The following is an 11,383-nucleotide window of genomic DNA, read 5'->3' as shown; positions in this document are numbered from 1 at the left end:
GGCTAGAACCCTGTGCCAGAACCCAGAAAGCAGTGCTGTATCCAGAGAGACCCAGACCAGACCGCTGTGCAGTGCCAAGAACTTTTGCCAGAACCAGAGACCAGACCGCTGTGCAGTGCCGATAGCAGACCCAGACCAGATTGCTGTGAGCAGAACCAGTACCAGAGACCGTCCGTGGTGAGTGAAGCCCAAACCTGACCAGACCTTGACAGCCTATTTCAAATTTATAGTGTGAGTACTCAGCCAGAACTGTGCAAAACCAATCTCTTAGTCTAAAATAATCTAATTCAAACCATTTCCACCTATTTAGAACTGCATCATAGAAATCGTGTGTTCATTCTGTGATTTCCAACCTGTGAAAGTGTCATTTGCCATTCCGAATCATTATTTCATTTCTGAAAATCTACCTCCACAAAATCGTCCGTATCCTTTGAACCGCATGTGCTAGGATCCTCAGTGTTCCAACAAGCCCTAAACCGACTTTCTACTCCTTATAGTTTTTCTGTAATCGCACTCGACGCACTCGGAAAAAGTGCTGCGAACTGAAATTTGAATCAAATTTCTCCACCTGTCAAAATAGCTGTCTTTTGCTTGCAACTGCTGAAATCCGTTTTCAACCTGATAATCCCTCATGAATCATTGATAGTGTTGACCTGAACCAATCTTAAGTAGCTAACACCTACCCTGAATCTCCTATAGGGAATTAAAATCATTTTTTGCATATTTTCACTTATTTGGAAATCACTTTTAAAGTATTTTTGCCTGTGTTTTAAAATCATCCCTGTTGCTCTAAGCTTGCTAGGGGGGAACTGAATTGGTATTGCATTTGATTGTATTCCAGAAAATGGTGTGCTCTCCTTCCATCTCCTTATATTGCATTGGGGGGGAGTGAATTGTCAAAAGAAAAAGTGATCATATTATCTCTTGTGGAAACCAGCTCAGTTATTTCTGTGCTGCATTCTTTTCCATCATTGCATTTCGTTGAACCCATAAAAGCATTCTCAGCTACTTTATCCTCTCTATAGCAACTCCTAAGTAATTAAAAAGTGTGCTAGTGTAATATTATCCATTGTTGATCACTGTCATATTCACAAGTGTGCTATCAAATATTAATTTATTTATAAAAGTGTGATATATATATATATATATTGTTTAATTTATAAAATAAATATTTTAATTTGCAAAACAAACCTACTTCTTGGCTCAGTGAGGTCAGGGGGATTCAAAGAGAGGGGCGTTATACAAGGGTTTATCACCCATATCTATGAACTTGTCATAAAATATATAAATAAGGGCTTCCCTTGGGCATCCCAGACTAGGCACTGACTTAGTTGGAGTACTGAATTGAAGTTGCTTAACAACATTCAAACACCAGTTTTGGATTCCTGCAAAATGGCTTCAGTTTTTCTTCAGAACGCTCAGGCAGTAACCAAGAAGGAATTCTATGGGGGGATGCTCTCGAAGATAAGCAACAAGGTGACCACTTAGCACTGGGAGATGAAAGTCTGAAGGGTTAATTGCTGGCCAAAGTCAACAAAGGCAGCAGATACCCAGATCTTGTGTTCAGAAGGGAAATTAAACGTACATGTGAAACTGAAGATCTCAGAGGCATGTAATTATGTTGCCATAGATTTATATTAGGCATCAGGTTTTGCCCATTAACTTTGGAATCATTATACTTACAAAAATGGGACATGTATCACTGTAGAGTTTATCACGAGGCCAGTATGTTGATATAATTCTCATTACAATTTGACTGTTGAAACCCAGAGGTAAAAGCTGAAATATTATTATGCTCCCTTGAAAATAGAGCAGAACTGAGGTAGTAGTTTATTGAATCATGTAACTGTATGTAAAATGTGGTGATCCTGACTTTTATAATTTTTGAGTACATTGCAAAAACCCACTGCTCGCACCTGCAATCTTGTGCTGTAATGGGAGTGACTTCAATAAGTCCACCACGAGTAGACGAATCTAAATATAAATATCATTTAGCGCTTATCTGTAAACTAATAAAATAAAAGGTTTAGTCATGTAGCACTTTTTTAAGAAAAAACTGACGTGTAAAAATGCAAATTCCAGTAGGTGGATTGACACTTCCCCTAATCTAAAGAGCATAGCTCCAGGAGCCTATCCACAGAGAGAGGTTAGGCCTTGGGCGGAGGAGAGGACCGTAGGTGGCCAATCAAAATCAAGAACAAATAATCTAGCACCTCCTAATGTTCAAAATTGGGGGGGGGTGTAGATGTTATAAGGTATTGCACAATGGGAAGAAGGGGAGAACTGCCTAAAATCACCTGGCTGGAAATACTGAAATATTGGTGCAGAAGTCATATTGCCTGAGAGACAGGATTTGGCAGACCAGGAAACAGACAGAGGCTGTGATCTTTGCAAGGAGAGCCCAATAGCGTGATGAATGCTGGTGGCTGTCCATGACTGAAGTGCCAGGCTAGACTCTTGTTTTTCCCCAATACAGGGTCCAGAAATGCTGATGTCTTCTCTGCGCACCAAAATTAGAAACATTCTATGCAAGTAATTTGTCCAACAGAACTAAGTGTGTTGGGGGTCTGTTTGAGTTATTACCTTCCCCTTAGTAAGTGGGTGGGGCAAACTGAGTAGACCCTTAGCATTGTATTGAACACTCCTTTAATTAATTCCCATATAGTCAAGCTACACTGGCAATTTTGTTGAAATTTGAATTCAACAACATTGTTCCAGTGTGGATGGAAATATAGTCTGTAAAATAATTGTGCACTCCAATGTAATTTTGCCAACCCCAAAATTCCCTAAAGGCAGGAGTGCATTAAAAAACGAAATTTCTATCTGTTCACCATTCCTCAGAACTTGCCTTTTAGCAGCGGGCTGCTGAATGTACACTGAATGTCTGGGTTTTTGGTGTAGGACAGAGAGGTGTTTTGCTAAACGAAATAAAGTGAAGTCCCTTATTGAAATGTACGCTCTTTACAGAGAGTGAGAAAGGGACTCCTGGTAGGTGAGATTGCATTGCATGGGGTGAGGGAAGAAGGGTTCTATGAATGAAAAGCATTGTCAAAAGTCTGTTGTGTTTTCAAAACTGCTAGCAATTTCAAGTGCTATTAAATATACAAAGTGCTGCATGTGTAAAATTGCTTTTGAAAATAGAAACATTTTGCATTTCATTTAAATTTAAACTCCATCAAGGATTGCCAGTGCTCATGATCTTGTAATGTTCCAAGGTAGTCTTATTTTGTCGTTAAGGGATGTGTGTGTGTGTGATAGAAGAAGGTTTGAACTGATTGTTTGACCTGTGTTCTACTTCCATGAGACCCGTGAAACGAAAACACACATGTGGTGTAATTTCTGTTTTTTTTTTCTTAATGTTAATTCCCAAAAAGTGAGTCTTTGTATTGAAGTTGTTTTGTGCCACAGAGAAAGTGGTGCATGTAATGATTTTTTTTCAAATATTAATTGGTCATATTGATTAATAAATACATATTCTTTCGGTACACCAGCCTGGTTCTTGGGTTATCTGTGGCAAAAAGGGGCTGGATCTATGTGGCTCTATATGAGTCATAGACAGGGCTAGACTGAACGTCATAGTATATCAGTGTGGCGCTTTTTGATTGGGGAAGGAAGGAAACACCCATCTTAAGGGTTGCCCCTAGATATATCACGACAATGTGCAGTGTGCATATGTGTGCGTGCCCTATGTATTGCATTTGTGTACCTCAGTACGGGCAATATTGCAGAAACTGTGTGCTGCTTCAAGCACAATTAGCAGTAGGTTAAATATTGCTCTGTCACAAAAACGTATATAATGTTTGCCGCCCTAGTCCTGTGACACACATTCATTGAAGGAATGTGCTGTTTGGCCTAGGGCAATGTTTGCCATAGTAAACACTGCCCTTCCCTTTTTCAGAGCCGCCAGAGCATCAGGGGACCACTCTGGTGGTGATAGTGAGTGGTACAAATATCCTTTAACATTAACATAGTGTAAGTGGCATTTTCACTGTCGCGAAGTTTCTGTGATATGGCCCAATGGTGGGCCTGATTCTCAGAGCATTTGCCAACGGGCCTGCGCATTACAACACGCTGTGTGAATCGGGCCCAGTATTGGATGCAGGAGGTTTGGGAGCGCCTGGCATAAGTAAGCCTATCTTTAAAATCCTGATGGCAAATCTGACCCAATACCGCCTTGACTCTGTAAACAACCAAAACGCCCACTCTAATATACCGCCCTAATTATAGAGAGAGCACTACTACCCATTTAAAAGAAGACGGATGATAGTGACAGGCCACTTAAAATTCCGGGTTCCTGAATAACTAAACAAAGCCATGAGTCTGTCAACACAGAAGAGCGCTCAAGACGAGGAGCCGAACTTCGCGACAATTGTGACATTGTGAAAACTAGCACGAGGTCGTTTTTGTCGATGCTTGGGTCTTATCATTGCGGATTTGTACATGTGTACATTTATTGGGACCCTCATTTTATATCATTGAAACCCAAGCCGTGTCTTTCGATTGTTCATTCATTTCAGGACAGAGATTAGCCAGCTGCTATTTTGGACGTGCATGCTCTGTTTCTTGCGCACGCCTCGTGTCACGCCTTCAAGGCGCGCTTGTTTATAGTTTTCAAGAAATGTGCACGGCCCGAATAAGCAGCATTCCTTTGAGGAATCATATAGCAGCTCTCTGTTTTATCCGGAGCGATGTTTCGCAGGAGTGTAAATGATGTATCGGGCACGTCAGTCGGGCAATGGTGGTCTCACTGAACTTGTGTACGTGTTATTCGTTTGGGTGGGTCGGATACTGGATATCATCTCCTAGCATCGTTTCGCTGTTTGATTCCTTCAAACTGGTTAGGGTTAAAAACTGGAATTCGCATGTACATGCACAGCCGACGTCCTCCTGCGAAGGGCGAGGTTTCCATGCACAGAAGCGTATCGCCGCCCTGGAGCTGAAAGGAGCGCAGCCAGCGCCGCTGCCACACTTGGCAGCAACTCTCGTGCGAAAGGGTTACTCTTCCTACATTATCACCCTGAGCCACGCCCACCATGCTCTGATTGGCTGCGCTTGCCTGACTGGCAGGGGGAGTTGTCCTGCCGCTTGCCTAGGAGGAAAAGTCAGGCTGTTTGGAAACTGCATCCAAGTCGGGGCTGCATGGATTGAATTTCCACAGGAAGGTACACAAAGCGCTGGGAGCCAGGTGTCCCTTTCCCGGAATGAGCCGTTGCCATGGGCCGTGGTAAGTTCTGGGGAGGCTGGGAACCCTGAGCTTTGGGGGCAGTATAGGACGGTGCCGTGCTTTGTGTGTGTGAGTGAGACGTGGCTGGCCACTACACACACACACACACACAAAGCAGGCACGGTGGCCATCAGCGGCGCCTGTCCCTTTCCGCGCTGAACTTTGGTGTTTGTTTGTGTGTGTCAGGCACCCAGGGGTGCTGAACCGCGAGTTTCCTGTATAGGCTGCTGTCAGGTGTTCAACGCGCACCCGAGTGATGCTGCTTGCAGTCACCCCGGTAGTGGGCGGCGGTGGCTCTGCAGCCGCGTCCGAGGCGCAGACCCGCACCGTGGCCCTGCGCGAGCTCTGCGCGATTTCCTGGTGCGTTGCTGGCCTGCGCTCAGCCGGTGCCGACAGTCTCAGGCAGCCCCTGCCGGGCCCGGGGAGCGGATGAGGGGGCATTGCGGTGCGCCTGCAGCCGAGGGAGCGGAGCCGGCCTGTGTCTCACAAGCACTGGCCATTCTGCGCACTTCGTGCGACGTTCCGCTTGCCTCTTCGTTCTAGCCGAATTTGAGTTATTATCGAGAAATCCCACTCACGGAAATTCCGGTGGCCATATAGTGTACTCTTTATAGTGCATCTCCCCTACACGGTATTTATTTATTTATTATATATCGTTATAGTCAGGGATAGTGTATACGTTGTTGGGCTGTGGTAATCTAAGAGACTATGGACCTGATTTACAAAGCATTTTTTCAATGGGACTTTCCCAAACGTTTTTGTGATTCATGTCCATTGGGCCTGATTTACACATCGTTTTTAAATTTCATTTGACCATTGGAAACGCCTTTGTAAGCCACACCATGGCTCAGCTTGAGCAAGCACGCGGCCCCTTGCACTGTTTTGCTTGATTCCCACTTGTATATAGATATATACGTTCAACATCAATTTCTACCATTTGGGATTCCTTCCCGATTTCCACATGTACGCAAACAAAGCAGACCCCCGACTAGCAGCCGGCCCCCAACTAGCAGCAGGCCCCCGACTAGCAGCAGGCCCCCAACTAGCAGCAGGCCCCCGACTAGCAGCAGGCCCCCAACTAGCAGCAGACCCCCGACTAGCAGCAGACCCCCGACTAGCAGCAGACCCCCGACTAGCCGCAGGCCCCCAACTAGCAGCAGGCCCCCGACTAGCAGCAGACCCCCGTCTAGCAGCAGGCCCCCAACTAGCAGACCCCCGACTAGCAGCAGGCCCCTGACTAGCAGCAGACCCCCAACTAGCAGCAGGCTCCCTACTAGCAGCAGACCCCCGACTAGCAGCAGACCCCTGACTAGCAGCAGACCCCCAACTAGCAGCAGGCTCCCGACTAGCAGCAGACCCCCGACTAGCAGCAGACCCCCAACTAGCAGCAGGCCCCCGACTAGCAGCAGGCCCCCAACTAGCAGCAGACCCCCGACTAGCAGCAGACCCCCAACTAGCAGCAGACCCCCGACTAGCCGCAGGCCCCCAACTAGCAGCAGGCCCCCGACTAGCAGCAGACCCCCGTCTAGCAGCAGGCCCCCAACTAGCAGACCCCCGACTAGCAGCAGGCCCCTGACTAGCAGCAGACCCCCAACTAGCAGCAGGCTCCCTACTAGCAGCAGACCCCCGACTAGCAGCAGACCCCTGACTAGCAGCAGACCCCCAACTAGCAGCAGGCTCCCGACTAGCAGCAGACCCCCGACTAGCAGCAGACCCCTGACTAGCAGCCGTCCCCCAACTAGCAGCAGGCCCCCACTAGCAGCAGACCCCCGACTTGTAGCAGGCCCCCAACTTGTAGCAGGCCCCCAACTAGCAGCAGGTCCCCAACTAGTAGCAGGCCCCCGACTAGCAGCAGGCCCCCAGCAACAGCATCTCGACGTCAAATGGCTCTCTGTCCACATGTCAATGAAGGGCTGTTTATTGTTGATTTTGAGCGAAACGGATGTCCTGAAACGTGAGCTTTATGTCACCGTTGCGGGCATCTTGATGCCAGGTGTAGGGGCATTTTCCCAGGCTCTGCTCTTTCAAACACTCCTGACTGGTGCTACGCCACTGGCTTTGCTCAAGTGCATCACCTCGTTACACCCCCACACACAGCGTTACTCACAAATAACCCTACTTACGAACTACCAACACACCCGGAGTCACGTGAAAATAAGGGACCGCATCTGAGTTCCCTACAACTGAAGGCAGTGCTGGGACTGACGCCCTCTATATTGATTTCACGAAACAGTAAGTGTTTAACAAATGCACTGCCGAGGGTATGTTGCAACTTCTCGGCACCTACCGGGCCATTAAGTTACGTTTTAGAAAAATACAAGACAATGCTTAGCTCATCTCGGGCCTGATTGACAAAGTCGTTTTAGAATGGCGAAATCCCATTGGTAAACGTTTTGTAAATCAGACCCCTTGTATTTTGTTCAGAGAGCCTGTTTTTGGGCTGGCTGCGTTAATTCACGCACCGCCGCTTTTAGGGTGGCCTTTCTGTGGGCGAATTGAACTCAATGGGTTAATGAAGCCATAATCGTTTACAATACATGGAAGATTGTCCAGTGGAAAATAACACTCGGAGGCTTCTTCTGGAGTTCGGGGGGTGCTCACGGGCCTTCGTGGCAATGTCCCCCTGTGCTTGCCAACTTCTGGGTATCCAAGAGTAAGGGCGAGCGATCGCAGAACTATGCATGTTTAAGGATCAGAAGCAAAGAGTGGGGCCGCTGCCCATGGGGGTTCCATGGAGGCCCGCGGTCGCGTGGCCCTGCTCTGTGTCCGAGGTGCGCAGGGCTGGGGGCAGGCTCCCGCCTTAACCTTTGCCCCCATAGGGGCCTTCGAGGCTTCCAGGCAGACGGCAAGTGGATTTTATTAGCGTGGCCGTGTAAAGAGCAACCGAACTCGGCCTGACTGGTTCTATTCGCCGCCCACTCGCAGACACGCGGCGACTGTAAGTGCGGCCTATTTTACACGCACTTTCCTGCTATATGTAAACATATCTAGAACGTTCGCTTCGGAAATCCTTTCTTGCGCGGGCGGGACACCCCAAGCATTGCGACAGAAGTGCGCGCCTCAGCTTGTATTCACTAGGACAGTTCTCTTACAGGCTGCACTGAAAGGACGAAAGGAGGAGGAGGGATCTCATGTTGTCACATAACAATTCTTTATTTAATTATCCTTATATATCTTGGAAAACCGCCACAGCTGGCTAATTAGAACGTATCCATATAATAAAAAAAACACAAAATTCAAAAATGTCATCAGTTAAAATTCATAATATCCATACATATAAAATATCATACAGTGAAATGCGCAAAACTCTAGTCATGTGTCACACCAGAATGGGACCCTGTGTATGTGTGATGGAATACATCCAGTGCATTACTAACACATAAAGATCCCCACATCCAAATCTTGAGACCAAAATCTTAAATCTAAAAAAATCCTCAATGAGGTGAAACAACCATCATCGGTAATGGAAAGAAAGCATAGCCAGCACTGCCGTCCGTTCCTGTGACCTCAATATTCACGTCGACATGAAGGAGGGTCGGTCTGGCCGTCACCTGGGAGGTGGCGGCGCCGCCACAGTGCTCTTAACAGAGCTGTGCTTTGCTCTTGCCATGCAATGTCTCCCTAATCCGTGAACTGGTGCATTTTTAGTTAGGCCTTCACGTCGCCCCCTGCGCCACTGCACTCGCTAGATGCCACCCACCCCTCGCGTCCGCTCCACCCTGTACAGCTGTACCCCTTCTCTGTGCCCCTCTGTATCCTACTCCCGCTGTATATCTGGTCTGTTACCTCTAAAAAGCGCTCTCTTATGCATCTGTACTGGTGTATGCCTCTGTAAAGCGCTCCGTTGCTTCCCGAAGCCAGGTCCGCGCTCAATAAACGCCATAATAATGATGATGATGATGATTAGCTCCCTGTAAGCCTCCAAGTGGATAGGATGCACGTAAAACGCAGACCCGCTTCACGTAAACGGAAAGGGTACATTGTGAATTGGTTCCACTTTCTTGGGATTAGACCCGAAAGCGTTCCAATTCGATCTAGCCCATATGCTTTTGCAAAATCAAAATGACCTACTACTAAAGGTAGCTAACATTTTATGATATATCGACTAATGTAATCTCCTCGCAGAGGCAGAATATTTGACGTAATAATTATCAGATATAAAAACATATTGCAGTGGATGGGTGGAGGGGGGAGCATACAACAGTCATTTCACACTATAATACCACAGGCCTCTCGTTGCCCAATCAGGAGAGTTCTGGAGCCCTTTGACATAGGCCCAATGAGTCTCCAAAGGCCTTCCATCCTAAGCCAATGAAATAAATGACATATTACATGTCTACTCGTATACACTGTTCTGTGGCCCGACTGCAATAGTCGCATCTCCCCAATGACAAATGCGACATTCACAGACATTAACAAAGGGTATGTACACATGTGTACATGTAAGCATTGGATAAGCCCAGGGGAAGCAAGCTTCTGTAATGCAGGCAGAATGTGCACCTCTTGGGCGCGGTTGTGCTTGTCGGGTGCTCTTTCACAAGATGATTGTATGCAGAACTGCTCTTTCTGTTTCCTCCCTGCTGTATGTCCCACTTCTTTTTTTACTTGCTCATAAACTGTCTCACTCCTTGTTCTCATCTTTGTGCTATGGTCTTGGTACCCTTTGCGGGATTTGCCTGCACCATCTGTAAATGTGTTTTTATAAGTAAATTCTGATTGAAATTGACATCCCTGTTCTTGAAATAAATACAAATAGCTCATGAGAGAGCCTTACCTTGCACCACCCACGTGAGCTCCAGGCTGTGACCGAGGACACGTCTGTTGCCTGCACACACTTCAGTTCAGTGTACATTCTGCACTGAGTAAACATGACGTGTGATGCATCCTATGGTCATTTAAACCCTTATCATCAACCTTTAAAGGGAATTATTTTGACGGGAAATGCATGATACCATCTCTGTTCTCATGCATCGTGGACAGATGGAGTGACTGCAGTCTAACAGTAAATCGCAGGTAGGCTGAGTTAGAAAGGAGAACTATGTTTAAAGTAGTGTAGCGTCCACTATCCACTGATTGAGTGTAGGGTGCACGTCGTGTCGGTGCGAGGGAAAGATGGGGGTCACTAGAGGTGCTCATATGCACCAATGTTTTAATGACATTTGGGTGCTTTTGCGTTTTTTCACCTAATACCATTGGTTTGCATTTTGCCCCATTATTGGAAAGGGCCTCGCAGACATCTGTACCTAGAAGCGTGTTAGGTGATAGCGGGCCTGATTTACAGAGCATAATCCTTTATAAAATGCTTCTGTGAATCAGGTCCAGTGAGTATAAAATGCCAGAGTGCACCTGCGATGAACTCATACGGGTTTTTTCTGAGGGCTGGTCTGCTCTCTGAGTACGTAAAACATTTGTGTGCAACCTATTTGCAAATGGTTGTTCAATGTCATGTTACATAGGACCCTTTACATTACATGTTTTATTGGAATTTGTGAAGATGTCTCCATTTCCCCGCACTTTCCATACTCCAGAATTCCACAGCACCCCTTCCTCCCCAGAACCTTTGCATATCTGCAGCGACCACGTCAAAGCAGCGGGCCTCCTGCCGTAGCAGTACCCACCTGCTGCATCTGATCGTCATGTACATCGCCCCCCCCCTTCTAGCTCTCAAATGTGGATACCAAGACACTGGCAACTGGACTAGAACTGGCATCAGCTTTTGGAGAGGAGTGGATGACATTGTTTACGTGGCGCCAGGTGACCCCAGGTCATGTTGGGCACCTTAGGCAAAGCCTGGCTTTCAGGGAACAGATGGACTCGGCACTCAGTCGTTGCAATGGTTTTCACGCCTGAGTGAATATCAACACCCGCTGCGTGTGCCTTGCGGCGCTGGACTCCTGACGTCACCGAACAGCTGCACGCTGCCGAGTTTCCCCAGTCACCAAATAAACATGCAGACCATCCACACTCACGATTATTGGATGGACTTCTCGTTTGACCCCATATTTCTGCGGATTCCCTAAAAATACACATCCTTGCTTTTGGGGTGAAATTCTCGATAAAGGTCTCAAGCTCGTGGATGAAATGTCGTGAGAGTCATTATAAGGACATGTCCTATTCTACTGAACTCTGCAGCGGATGTATATCACTCATGTGTGTTAC

General features: G+C 47.0%; 1 protein-coding gene across 1 annotated transcript in view; it reads left to right on the top strand.

Annotated features, from left to right (window-relative positions):
* The first annotated feature begins 5,085 nt into the window (after positions 1-5,085).
* The window catches only part of LYPD6 (LY6/PLAUR domain containing 6), a 290,041-nt gene continuing 283,743 nt past the window's right edge, over positions 5,086-11,383 (top strand). Inside the window, exon 1 of the mRNA XM_069616496.1 lies at positions 5,086-5,224. The gene's annotated coding sequence lies outside the window, so the exon portion shown is untranslated. The remainder of the gene's footprint in view (positions 5,225-11,383) is intronic.

Source organism: Ambystoma mexicanum, chromosome 9 (genome assembly GCF_040938575.1).
Source record: "Ambystoma mexicanum isolate Mex_15411 chromosome 9, UKY_AmexF1_1, whole genome shotgun sequence".
Classification (NCBI taxonomy): domain Eukaryota; kingdom Metazoa; phylum Chordata; class Amphibia; order Caudata; family Ambystomatidae; genus Ambystoma; species Ambystoma mexicanum.
Note: the sequence above shows the minus strand (reverse complement) of the source record. Positions and strands in the feature narration are given on the sequence as shown.